Source organism: Balaenoptera musculus, chromosome 12, assembly GCF_009873245.2.
Source record: "Balaenoptera musculus isolate JJ_BM4_2016_0621 chromosome 12, mBalMus1.pri.v3, whole genome shotgun sequence".
NCBI classification, from domain to species: domain Eukaryota; kingdom Metazoa; phylum Chordata; class Mammalia; order Artiodactyla; family Balaenopteridae; genus Balaenoptera; species Balaenoptera musculus.
The window spans coordinates 2,497,893-2,512,166 of NC_045796.1; the positions used below are offsets into that span (position 1 = coordinate 2,497,893).

The window sequence follows — 14,274 nt, forward strand, 5'->3', positions numbered from 1 at the left end:
ACTTCCTCAAGTTCACGCATCTCATAACTTGAGGAGCCAAGACGCAAAGCCATGTCATCTGACCCTGAAGTTTATGCGTTGCTGGGATAAACGTGAAGAAGAAATGATGTTTTGAAAAATCAGTAAAAAGCAAGAGGAAGAAGGAATTAAAATGATGTCAGATTTTCCACCTCAACAGAAATAGGGAAATCAGAACTGGAAACTTATTTCTAAGTTTCTAACATAGTTCTAACCAGAGAAGGTATAGAAGCTGACATAAGGGGAAGGAAATGAGATTCATTTACGGTACATGGAGTGTGAGGGGACTGAACTACTGTGTAACTGGAGAGTCTTGACTTTAGATCTGGGTCAGCCACGTGTTGGCCATTTTTGAAATTAATCCCTGGGTGTCCGTCTCCTCATTAATAAAATGAAGCGGAGAGATTTGTGAAGGCTTCAGGTGAAGATTAGAGACACGGGAAGTGCAGGTCTCCCGCATGTTTGGTACACACCCCCACAGCTGGCCTCTCTCCCCTCCTTCCCCTCTCCTCCCCCTCCTCACTCTCTTCCTCCAACCCCTCCCCCCCGCCCCTCCTCCTTCTCCTTCTGTCCTAAAGAGGAGCTCTAGCATGAGACGCAGGGAGAGTTATGCCCAGGAGGCTGTAACTGAACTCAGAGATGCAGATGAAAGCTCTGGGAGCTTGCACTTAAGCACAGGAAGCAGGAGAACAGATTTAAGGGAGGAAAAAAGACAGAAAAGAAGTGGCCAGAAGAATAGGTCACTTGAAATTAATACAGTGTTATTGGAGCGAGGGAGAAAAGTGCTTGAAGAAAAACCTGCAGAGTAGAGACTCTGAGGGCTGAAACTGACCTTTGGATTTAATCGCTAGTGTTTACAGTGCTCTTGGAAGATAAGCTTTCAGTATGAATGTTCAAGTGAAAGCTTTACCATAAGGATCTAAGACGATAGTGTGGTCTCAGGAAATAGAGACCACAGATGTAGAAAAAAAAACTTTTTAATTGGCAGTGGTAAACAACAAGTTCCTACTGTATAGCACAGGGATCTATATTCAGTATCTTGTAATAAACCCTAATAGAAAACAATATAAAAAAGAATATATACGTATAACTGAATCACTTTGCTGTACAGCAGAAACTAACACAACATTGTAAATCACCTAGACTTCAATTTAAAAATGCATAAATAAAAACGAAAACTAAAACAAAAACCAAAACCTGGCAGTAAGACTCAAAGAAGTAGAATGGCGTTATGGAGGGCAGCAGGCACAAGTGAGGTTTTATTTTTTGAGCCCTGGGAGCGAGCAGACACCACTGCTGACCCCCACTCCACACCCCCGGCCCACACCCGGTTTCAGCTGTGATGTGGGAACAGACTGCCTCCTGCACAGTCCCCATCGCAACCCCCAAAGCGCCGGTCTCCTGACTCCAGGCTTTGCCGCTCAGCCTCAGGCACAGCCCAGGAGTACAGAGGCGCTGGTGGCCCCTGACGGACCAGCAAGGGGAGGGGAGTCAGCCCTCACGCCACAGAGACGGGAGCCAACGCTTCACGCCAGCATCAACCGCCCAGCCCCCCCGCCCCCGCCTCGTGGGCTGCCAGGATTAGGGTGGCCAACCGTCCTGATCTCCCAGAACGCGGAAACCTCAGGGCTCAGACCACGGCTGTCCTCGGCAGACCAGGATCTAATAGAAGTCACGGCACTGAGGACCGGGGGCGAGGAGCCCTTCTACTCGGCCATGGTGAGGGCAGAGCGTGATTAGGGAGGTGAAGGGGCCTGGAACCAGCACACGCCAGGAAGGAGGGGGTCGAGAGGGGACCTCAGGGAAGATGCCGCCTTCAGTGTGTGAAGAAAGCCAGCAAGGAAAAGGAACGGCCTTCTTCTCCACTGGGCCAAAGGGGGGTGTGGGCCAAAGGGGGTGTGGCCAAAGGGGGTGTGGCCAAAGGGGGTGTGGCCAAATGAGGGTGTGGGCCAAAGGGGGTGTGGCCAAAGGGGGGTGTGGCCAAAGGGGGGTGTGGGCCAAAGGGGGGTGTGGGCCAAAGGGGGTGTGGGCCAAAGGGGGGTGTGGGCCATAGGGGGTGTGGGCCAAAGGGGGTGTGGGCCAAAGGGGGGTGTGGGCCAAAGGGGGGTGTGGCCAAAGGAGGGTGTGGGCCAAAGGGGGTGTGGCCAAAGGGGGGCGTGGGCCAAAGGGGGTGTGGCCAAAGGGGGTGTGGCCAAAGGAGGGTGTGGGCCAAAGGGGGGTGTGGCCAAAGGAGGGTGTGGGCCAAAGGGGGTGTGGGCCAAAGGGGGGTGTGGGCCAAAGGGGGGTGTGGGCCAAAGGGGGGTGTGGGCCAAAGGAGGGTGTGGGCCAAAGGGGGGTGTGGGCCAAAGGGGGATGTGTGCCAAAAGGAGGGTGTGGGCCAAAGGAGGATGTGTGCCAAAAGACATGAGGGTGGAAGGAGGTGGTTTCAGCCGGGAGGAAGGAGGGATTCTGAGATACCCAGGCTGCCCAGCCATGGAGTGTGCGCCCTCCTCCCGCTGATTTCCCCAGACATGCTGTGGAGAGAAAGGTTCTGTTACCTCGTGTGCCAGAGGAAAGGGGGTTAAACAAGAAAGATTAACCCGATCTAAAAAAGGAAGCTCTGGGAGGTGGTGGAAGGAGGGAAAAGCTGGGAGGAAGGAGTGATGGGGTGTGGGGGAGGGGTGTGGGGGAGGGTATGGGGGAGGGGTGTGGGGAGGGTATGGGGGAGGGGTGTGGGGAGGGTATGGGGGAGGGGTGTGGGGAGGGTATGGGGGAGGGGTGTGGGGAGGGGTGTGGGAAGAAATATATTGAAATGATAACTATGGTTGCTTGGGGGGGGGCTAGAAATATAAGAAATATAATTTTGTTTCTAAGTCTTTGTGGTCTCCATGTGTTTGATAATGAGATACATTGGTTGTACAATGAAACAATCTCTGAGAACTGTAAAAAGACTAATTGTAGTAACTGTTGCAGATATCACTAATGTTCACTTCTGGAAAAATTACACCTTCTAGATATTTCCTGATAATCTTCATTGTCTCACTGCTCCCATATTCACAACTTTTTCCATCAGTTTCCAGAACAGTGAACATGCTATTTTGCTTCAAATCATTTACAGTAAATGGTGAAAGGAATTGTTGGACATGACTCCCGGCTCAGAACAGGAAAACCAGAGTGAGATTATTACAATCAATGCAAGAGCTCTAATTAGCATTAAAACTAACTTCCAGTGGGACTGGCTTTTCTCAGACTTACTTTAAAAATATCACAAAACTCTTCAATGAGGGCATGACTAATTTTACCAGAATAGACAGGATTAGATCACAGAGTGGGGACAGCAGAAAGGCCCCCTTTCCACCTGTTCTACCAAATCAAGAAGGAGGACAGGAAGGGCACTGGGGCTGGTCCCCGGCAGGCACCCCATAGGAGGCCAGCAAGCCCCTCTACCTCAGGTCTGGAGAGAGGACGCCCACCCTAACCAGAACACATGGGAGGAGTTATGCAAATCACTTCAGCCTATTTTACAGAATCTGAAAAGGCTAAAAGTGACAAAAAAGCCAAAGAAGACTAAGCTATTTTATTGCATTTTCATTTAATTTTACATACAAGACAGTGGCTTTTAGTTTGCTAAAACCTCTGTTTATCGGCCAGAAACAAATCTGAAAGGCACACATCCTTTTATGTTGGGGACCTCCAATCAAATAATTTTGATGTTAGATAAACCCACAAGTAAAATCTATAGCCTCCTTCCCTGAACCCGTAAAGACATCTCTGCCCCAGTCCCCAACGGTGCTCTCTGTGCATGGGAAGGAGGGCAGCCAAGCAAAGGGCCTGGGGCCTCCACGGATTCACTGCATGCCTCAGTGACCCAGATTCGGGCCTCTGTTTTCATTCTGTCTAACGGGAACAGCCAGGCTGACTTATAAAGGTGCTACAGAAATGAGAAAGGACGAGGTCATGGCAACGTGACAGCAGCCCCGCTGCTTCCCTGGCCGTCACATCAGCAGCCACTAAGATGGCTGGGGAGAGAAACGTAACAACACAACAGCAGGAGCCGCCGCCGCCGCCTCTGAAACAGTAACCAGCCTTTGGATTGAGGATTCCTCTGCCTAGACGGGGCGGGGTGGGGGGCTGGGGAGGGGTTCAGAGTGCGCAGATAGAGTGAGGGTCTGAAGCCCCTCTCCAGACTCCGAGCGAGCGGGTCTGCAGTTCTGAACACCCCTGGGGCAGCTGCTGCCCAGGAGGCCACGCGTGAGCAGGAAAGACCGGGGGGTGCGCTAACTTGGGGCTCTCCTCCCTTCACCCCCAGAATTTCAGGTGGCCGGTATGATGAGGAGGGAGACAAAGCACGGGGAGGACGAAGTCCTTACAACTCCATCCGGAAGGAGGCTGAGGAGGGAAGTGCAGAGGCCTGGCCGCACCCCGGTCCTAGCGGCCCCCGGCCAAGGGCTGAGGGCGAGCCCTGCTCCTGGGCGGCGGCGCCTCCCCCTCGGCGGCCTTGCGCACCGTCTTAGCACTTCCCCTTCATTTCACTCCTTACCTTCTGCTCAGACCGCCCCCTCCTTCACAGCTTCATCCTTTCCTTGTTCCCTTTTCTCTTTTTTCATGCATCCAACTCCTCACTCTACGCCCCAAACAGAAGAAGTTGTGCAAAGTAAAATGGAGTGCATTTCACAGATATCAGTCTTCTCTGATATGGAGTCCTCTTTAGATGCTAAGACCTCGCCCGGCCATCATGAAGAGCTCGCTGGATGCTGAGTGTACTTGACAGAGGAACTTGGCAATGTCTAATTCACCTTGTCCTGGGGGAAGGTAATTCTGAATTAACTTTCAACTGAGGTTGATCGTCTGCAGTTTTAAGTATTTTAAAATTTGAGACCTGGTTGATGAAATTCTGGCTCAAACGCATCTTCTAATGAAATCGCCGTTGTCCAGCCCTGCCTTTGATGCCTTTGTGGTCACCACCGCGGACGTGAGCTTTTCTCCTCTGCAGGAAAGCACCAAATTCCAAGCAGAAGTCGCTCAAATACTGAGGGCTATTTGCTTGTGTGTTACATGACCCCAGACTGAGATATACCGAGTTGTCCTCTCTGTATTTTGGGGTGTTCCCATCCCACCCCGTCCTCTTTCCTGCCTCGTTCCTCCCGGCGTCTGATTCCAGGAGTGACCTTCCCACTTGAAACTTTTTGCTTCTATAAGCTCTGGGCTGGGAAACCAAACAGCCCTACTTATCAGAACCTCACCTAAAATAAGAGTCGGTACATCTGAATGTGCACCTGAGGGTCTCCCCTGGGAGAGGGGATGGGCTTTGCGGTATCTATTTTGGCTGCCAAGAGTCTCTTTTTGTGTTCATTTCCTCTTTCTCAAGTTGTCTTAGAGGGTTGATGTTGACCTCCAGGTAAGCGAGGGCTCAGGAGGCTTAGGATGTTTAGTAAGAGAAGACATAAGGCAAGATTAAAGCAAATGCCTCCAGTATTGTCATATTAATGGAATAACAGTATTTTTTAAATGGCATACATACATGAACCCACAACACAGTGAAACTCATTGCCACCCATTTGTCACTTTCACTTGAAAGATGATTTTATCATGAGAACTTCTTCCCGTGAAAGCAGCCTCGTCCATTCTCCCGAACCAGACCCGGGAGTACGTCCACGTGTGGATGTGCGTCCACACGCAGATCTGTACCTTCTGCTGAGCCGGCCCCAGGCTGCCCCAGCCCTTCCTCCCAGCCCATCGCCCCCGTCTGTCAGCGCCCTGTGGCTCTCCTCTTCGTCTACGTGGGACTCGCTCCTGCCCTGTCCTCCTCACCTAGCGCACCGCCCGGCTCTCCAGGTCAGTTCCTATCCCCCTTCACACAGCCACTCACCTGCCCCCCCCCATGCTTCATCCACATTTAGATCCACCAGCACCTCTCATTCCGTACACGGGGGCACAGGGGTGCAGCCCAGCATGTTCACAAATGGTTAAGTTAAGGAGACTGTGCCTGGATTTGGTTTGTAGAGTGTGCGTTTCTTCTTCCAGTCATGGCTCACGTGTGTGATGGCTCTTTCAAAGGCAGCTGTGGTTTATCAGGTTCTTTGCCACTGTTCCAACGGTCCTTTCACAAGTGCCAGTCACCATCAGCAGGGCACAGGCGACTTGAAGGGACTCGATTCCCTCCACATTACCCACGGATGGTGTAACTTCATGTCTCTAACTCTTTAACCACAGCTGCTCTCAGGACTGCGGTTGGAATTACGTAACATAACATAACATAAGATTACTTAGAATTACATAACATAACATAACATAAGATTACTTAGAATTACTTACAATAGCATAAGATTACTTACGTCACCTGTCATTACTTAGACAGATGATGTCTCTAGAACAGTGAACAGCACATCACAGACTCAGCAAAAGTTAGTGTCTCCCCTTCTCTCCCCGTGGCGTGGCTAAGTGGTCTAAGTGACAATCAGTGTCTGGCTTCATACCATAAATGTTCGCAATATTCTTTTATCTTCAAAGCATTAAACAGTTAAGACAACAGGGATACAATGTTTCCTAAGTCCCAGGATGAAATAAAAACTTACCAATAAAGAAGTAGCTTCTTGTTCCACAAATGAACAGCCACGGGAGTTTTCTTTCTTGAATGTCAGGTTTCTTTAGCCTTTAGACTTCTCTTCACCAGCGTAAGGCCACTGGCCTTCCTACGGATTAAAGCGGTTCGGATGCTGAGTGCTCAGCGCCTGCGCCTGGCGTGTGCCTGTGCTCGTGTTCCGACTTTGCCCACACTGGGTGGTGTGGTGAACATCTCACCACAAGCTTCATTCTTCCAGCTCGCACCTCAGATCGTAGAAAGGTAAAAAATAAGATGGAGGAAGGAAGGCAAGCTGATGCAACTAGGTCACTTAATAATTTCAATTTTAGAGACAATTTTTTTTCTTGTTTCAGAATTATTAGTCTGTGGAATATTTTTTAGTCTTCCTGGAAATTACAAATTAATCAGAATGATTATAAAGTTCTCTGAAAAGCTCCACATAATACCTAATGAACTTTATAGTCATCTACCCACATTCTGGCTTAAAAGAACAAAAGGCCTAAAAAACCACATGACTTATCCTTTAAAAGTAAAGATATGATAAATTGAGAATCTGCACGTCACAAATAATGTAGGTCAATGATCAGCTCCAAAAGAAGGCATAACCCAGTTGTAAAGGAGAAATATCACCCTCAAAAGATTCACGTTGCCTTCTCCACCATTTTCTACAATGTGTGGCCATTATGTTATAACTTGACCTGTGCAGGGACAGCAGAAACCTGACTGTCTATATCCCCAGAGCAACTATTCAGTTTGGGAATAGTCCTGTAATTTGAGGGGGAATCTGGGTTATGTTCTGTGAAATCTAAAATAGAATTAGTCAAGCCACAAATCCCCCTATGGAAAGTTCTAAATTGGCCCTTGGTAGAAAACAGCAGTGACCCTGCTGGGCAAGAAGTGAGAATGTTCATCCCTGGTTTCTCTAACTGTCTCCTTTCTTTTTTATATGATTATAAATAGTATTGTTAATGATAACACATCTAATAAAATTAGAAAGAACTTTCATATTTATCATTTCGCTTAATCCTGACAAACCATTTTGGTAAAACATTTTACAGATGGAAAGTTACTAGCACATAAAGATGTTAAGTAATTTTCTCAAGAGTCTATAAACCAGGAGTAGTGGATTCAAAAAAATAAGGCCTGGGTCTTCTAAGTCCTCTTTACACCAAACCACAATTCATTTATTCTTTCAGCAAATGCTTTTTGAGCTTCTACTACATGCCGGGAACTTTTCTAGGCCAAAGTGTTGCAGCAGTGAGTGAAACAGACAAATTCCTTGACTTCATGGGATTTACATTCCAGTCATGGGAGCTGGGCCATAAACAAAGTAAAGAAAAAGATCTACAATATGGTAGAAAGTAATGCGTGCCATGGAGAAAAATCAAGCAGGGAGGACAGATAGGGATTACCGAGGCAATTTTAAGTCGAGTGGACAGGGAAGGTGTCACTGAGAGGTGACACTTAAGTGGAGCCCTGAGACAGGTGTGGGAGTGTGTCATGTGCTTATATGGGGGAGGGGCATTTCAGGACAAAGGAACAGCAAGGCACTGTCCCTGATGCAGACATCTGCCTGACAGGTTCAGGGGAAACCAAGGAGGGCAGTGTGACTAGAGTGAGCCCAGGAAGCGTGGGGAGAGTTGAGGTCAAAGAGGTGAGAGGGGCCAGGCTGGGGGTCTTGCAGTCCATTGTAATGACTTTACCTTCTCCTTAGGGTGAGATGGGAAGCTACTGGAAGGTTTTGGCTGACATTACATTTTAAGGATGGTCTGACTTACATTTTAAGAAGATTACTCTGGTGGCAATGTGAAACATAGATTACAGGGAACCCAGGTGGAACTAGGAAGAACATCCCAGTAAGATATGATGGGTCTGTTTTGGAGATAAAGTCAACAAGATTTGCCAACAGACTGGATATTGGATTTGAGAGAAAGAGAAGCACAAAACATGACTCTAAGGTGTTTGACCTGAACAGTAGCAGGATCAGTTGATTAAATAAAATGGGAATACTGCAGAAGCAGTAGGTTGAGGGTGGAAGAGGATATCAGGAATTTAGCTAGGAACTTGAGATGTTAGAGATACCTATTAGAATATCCCAGTGGAGATACCAATACAATAAATAATTGCTTATCTGAATATGAAGCTCAGAGGACAGTGCTGGGCTGGAGATGTAAATTTAGGAGTCATGAGCTTATGGGTGGATGAGATCACCAAGGGATTGGGCATAGATGGATAAGAGAAGAGGTTCAGTGTCTGAGATCTGGAGGCCAGCACAGAAGTATTTCAAGAAGGGGAGAATAATCAACTATGTCAATGCTGCTAGCAGATCAAGCAACACAAAACTGAAAAAAAAATGACCATTAGATTTAGCAGCATGCAATCATTGCAACCCTGACAGTTTTTGTTGAGTGGCATGGGGAAACCTAGCTGGAAGGGGGCTGGAAATAGGAGAGGATACAAACACTTATTTCGGAGAGTTTACATGAGAGGAAAGAGAGAAATGGTGAGGAACTAGAGATGATGCTGGAGTCCAAAAATCTGTCGTTAAGATGGTAGAAATGAGAGATGTTTACACACTGGTGGGAATGACCCAGTAAGGAGGAAAATGTTGACTATGCAAGAAAGAGAAGGGAGAAGCACTCGGTCCCATCCCCAAGTGGACCGAGGAGGCTGGGAGACTGTGCACCAGCAAGAGACTTCCTCAGTTGTAGGCAAGGCGGCAGCGTCCACGGGCACAGTACACAGGTGGATGTGGTGGTGAGTGTTTATGCAGGTTCTTTTCTGATTGTTCCTTTGTTCACAGTGAAAAAGGAAACCAGGTCATCGGCTGAGAGTGAAGATGGAAAAAGAGGCATCAGAGCTTTGACAAGAGAGGAAAAGGAATGCAACAGCCATCTAGGGGAGAGGGAGAATGAAAGGGGTACAGAATTACATAGCTGCCAGGCAACATCGGTAAGCAACCATGAATTTAAAGCAAGGCCAGTCACGACGATTGTTTGTTATCTTTTTCTAGACACATTCATTATGTAGACACAAGAGTCAGGGAGTAGGAGAGTTGAACCCAACAAGAGCTGTGGTTTAGCCAGCTGAGTAAGACAGACAGAGGGCCAGTGGGTTGTGCAATAAAAGTATAACATGGCCTTCTAACCATCCAAGGATCACTCCACCCCACGATAGTCTAGTGATGGCCCACAGATAGATTCTTCGAAAAGAAGCATAATGATCACCGTCTAGATTCAGAAACGGGGTCTGTCCAGCTCACGGTTGACACTGGTCTCTGCATTGACAATGTCTCTGACATTGGTACCAAGGAATACATTCTGATGGGATATAGTTGTCCTCTTTGATGTCAAGTACAAATGTAACAATATTGCTAGTAATGTTAGTAATCTTGGTGTTATCTGTCCTTATTGATTAGGAATATTTGCTAATGGTGCTTTGGACAAACAAATGTAGGTCCAGACACCAATCTGGGCTAGGGTTTGGGAGACATCACTTATGCATAATAAAATAACATGAGCAGAAATTTCTAATATTTGATTTTAGGTTTTCCTGGCCTTTTCCATGATGTAACCAGCACTCCAATATCCCCAAATGTTAAGTAAAATTCTGTTGCATACACTAGACATATGCTAGAGGTGCTTTCCAAGAATGAAGAAAAGAGATGGTCTTCAGAATCAGGCACCCACATTGGAAAGAGAAGCGTGCCTAGGGGTTGAGAGGGGGTGTTAGCAGAGAAAGTGGCTGCCCAGGTCGTCGGAAATCCCCAAGCATCCCCGAGAGAGGCCTTGCAGCGGTCCACGTGACCCTGCAAGCTTTCAACACACTACAAATAAGCATGAAATTGGAAGGTGATCCTGAGTTCCTCTCCATCAGGTTGCTTACTTGACTCTTTACCTTCTGGACTAATTTAGTCATCTGAGCACATGGAAGTGAATAGAACTGGTCAAGGCATAGCACCTCAGACAGCACACTGGTTCACTACATTGGTGCCTTCATGGCCGAGAAGACCCAGAAGCAGAAAGTCGTATTGCTTGGAAAAGACACGCATAGGTCATAGGGTAGGAGATAAGTCTTCTGACATCAAAAGAGCCTGTGTTCTCGAGGATACTCCTGGGGACCCAGGCATCTGGGTTGAAATTCATTACCACAAGGAAGGCCCCAATCTATCTGCCCTCTTTGGGGCTTGACGTGACATATGAGACTATCTTATCCTAAACCATTTACTGGATGACCTGAAAAGATGCCAGCTCTCCGTGGGTCCAAGAACAAGATAGGACTTCCCAGGGTGGTCCAGGCTGGAGTGTTTGCTGCCACTCCCATGCTGGCCTCGAGAGAGGGCTTTTGCTCCCCCTTCTTTATTACCCTCAGGCATGCGCTGAGCCCTGATCTTTATTCCCACAGCATGCTAAAGACTAGTTCTTAAACAAGATCTCACTGAAGGTTGAGGATTAATAAAAGGAAGCCCCGATCCACGTGGGAACTTAGGTTTTGCTGTTAGAAGTGACTTCATATTTCCAGAGCCGTCCTCAGGGGACCCTCCGACGCCCTCTTTGCTTGGCTCCTGGGTGGTCACCTCACTGCCATCGCACTGGGCAAGGCACTAGCCACTCCCACTGGAAAGGCAGTCAGTCAGCCTCAGAGCCCAAGCCCCAGCAGCAGAGGCGCTGGGCAGGGAGACGTCCCCCTGTGCTCCCATGGCCCTGGTCCCTCATTCCAAGATCTCTTTCTCAGGATGATTAAGGGTGGGAATTTCTATCGCCTTCAGGAGCCATGGCCATCACTGCCCCATCCGGCCGCCCCCGGGAACCTGCCCCACCCCTTCCCAGCAGAGCAGCCGCCTCACAGCATTAGGTCCAGCTCACCGGAGTCACACATCGCTCTCAAACATTACACCCCCTGGAAGACCTCGCCCATCCAGCCCAGGCGGCTGCCCCAGGCCCCACACAGCATCTGGCACAAACTCCTCCAGCTCCAGATGGAGGTCACACCTGCTCTCCTGAAAACTCTCCTCAAAGAATCGATAAACCACCCCCAAGAAAGCAAGCCAGGTGTCCTACCGGGATCGCCTGCAAGCTCACGTGTTCCTCCAAGGAAGCAACCAGCTCTGCAGAGGCAGTGCTGTGACACACATCTCATCTACATAACTCCGGAGGCTCATGGCGTTCAGAAGTTCCTGCGTTCACACGGCCTCATTTCCTTCCAAAAGTAACGACCTTGGTTCACTGATAAGCCCGCTGACGGGGAGACTGTCTGTTTCAATGGCTGTTCAAGCCTTCATCCCTTTGAAACCAAAATCCACTCAAACTTTGAAATTTGTCATCAGGGTAAATAATGCACGTTAAAATTGGGACAGCCTGCTAATTGGGTAACCTGGTCATCAATGGAGCACGTGCTGTGTGCACACATGTTATACTTTGTCTCTAATGCTCACAATAGCCTGTGAGGTCCTCAGTATTGGGCTCACTTAATGGTGAGGACACAATAGCTCAGAAAAAAATAGACACTTTGTTCTGATTCCCACTCCCTCCCAAGAGGGTTGAGAATTGTGCAGAGTATGAATATTCCTTCCAAGAAGGTTTAAAGTCATCTTTCATTATCATAAACATGGAAGTTAGCTTTTGACAATATTTGCCATTGCTGAAAAAAAATTAGTAAGAGCCAAAGAAGACATTCAGCTTGAAAGAAAGCAGCAAAAATTGGTAAGTTTAAGCATTACATTTTCATCACCAATAAGACATTCATTCGACCAGAGTATGGAGAGATGCTGTAGCGACACGATTTCTTCCACATTCATTTATCCAGACGTCTTAGTTAACACTTACTGTTTCTACATAATTGAAAGTGATTTTCAAGCAGATATCGTGGGTGCCCTTCATGTGCCCTCAGGCCTCGACCTTCTGGTCCAGCGGCCAGCCTTCCTCCCTCTGTGCCCGCACTCCCTGTGAAACGAGAGCCTACTGACCCAAGCATGGCAGGCAGGAAGCGCTGGAGAACCAGCACCCACAGGAGCGGCCCCGCTCCGTGTCTGGTGGGCCAGAGTTTCCCAGGGGAATCAAGCCAGTTACTCACAACGGGTCCTTGCTGCACGGGGCCTCGCAGGACGGCACCGCTCTCATTGGCTGCCCCTCTCCCCCTGCCCTCAGTCGCTCTCCAGGGTCCTGGACTACCCACCAGGTTGTAAAATACTTCCATTAGAATCCAGGTTCTGCTTCTAGCAAACCCCAAACTATGCAGAACTTATGAAACATGTAAACATCGTCGGAGTTTCATCCTGGGATAAATGTGTCCTTCCGTTTTAATACATACGTTTTTTCAATACGTACAAAACATATTTTACAATTGAATGTTTTGGCTTTGCTTGTTGAAATACCCAATTACAAGGATGCCAATGGGACCCTAGCAGAGTAAACAAAATAGCCATTTGGAAGTAAAGTTTTTCATGTTTGCTGAAGAAACCAGTGCTAATCACAAAATTCATTAATTCTGAAAGAATAAAATAGGTCCACATTCTGCCTCCTATAGAGCAAAAAGAACAATGTTGTGGATGATTTTTAAATAAGAACCATCAACTACTAAAAAAAAAAACCTGAATTGTGAAGATCTGAGAATGCGCTACCACATGCAAGGAATTTGGAGATTCTGTGTGAATATAATTAATGAAGATTTATTCATTCTAATCCTCAATGAAATTCTTTTAATATACATATTAAGATGTAATTATTTAGAAATATTGCCTGCTGGCATCTAATCGTGTGTATTGGATTGCCATAATTATTAATGAAAAGCCAAGTTTCAATGATTAGAGCAAAAAGGCTCAATCTTTCATCTGCTTGCTTCCCCTCCCACCTCTCCTAAGAAAAGGCGCCAGTGTGAAGTCTTCAACTCTGAATAAGCTGAACATAGCCATTACCATTCCCAAGCGTAACCTTATTATTTCTTAGAATTAAATTTCTAAGCAGCTGTCACATTAGGGCATTCAGGTAGGAGCTGCCAAGGGCAAGGTTTTCATTGGTTTTGCCTGTTTCCATAGGTTGGTGCTTCAGAACCAACATATGGTCAAATTTTAAAATTTTTAGTAAATAAAAATAAAAAGTTAATCAAAGCACCAAATGTCTGATGCTAAAAGGACAGTGATGATACAAATAAAATATTGATTCCACTGCCTGAACCATTCAACCAATGAACATATTTCTCTCATTTCTTACTCTCCACTAAATAATTTCTTCCAAATCCTCTTCTGTGTTTCTCTCCTTTACTGACATCGTATTTTTCTATTTTCCTTACCATCAACATGCCTTATATCTCTAAGTGGGCAGACAATGTAAAAGAAACTTTTTGTGGCCAATTTGTATTTTGCACTCTTAGGAAGTAGAGCTGAGGATTTGTTGAGATGCCGGGGCAGGAAGAATTAGCTCCTGTGCACTTCGCACAGATCCACACCCCCCATCTAGTCCTTGGAGACCCTTCAAGTTTCACCACTTGTCCCATTAAAGTCACTCAGAGCAAAAGGATCCGACCTAGAATCACACATTGTGCTTAGTTCTCAAAGTCTCCTTCACAATCGGTTTCTTAGTCTTCCCCTGGCCTCACAACCTTGACACCTCAGACAACTGTAGAATAGTCCTCGGTTTGGCTTTGTCTCACGTATCCTTACGTCTAGATACAGGATACACATTTCTGGCAGAAATGTC

The 14,274-nt window shown here is 47.2% G+C and overlaps 1 pseudogene; it reads left to right on the forward strand.

Moving 5' to 3' along the window:
• The first annotated feature begins 1,249 nt into the window (after nt 1–1,249).
• The window catches only part of LOC118905435, a 53,051-nt pseudogene continuing 40,026 nt past the window's right edge, over nt 1,250–14,274 (forward strand).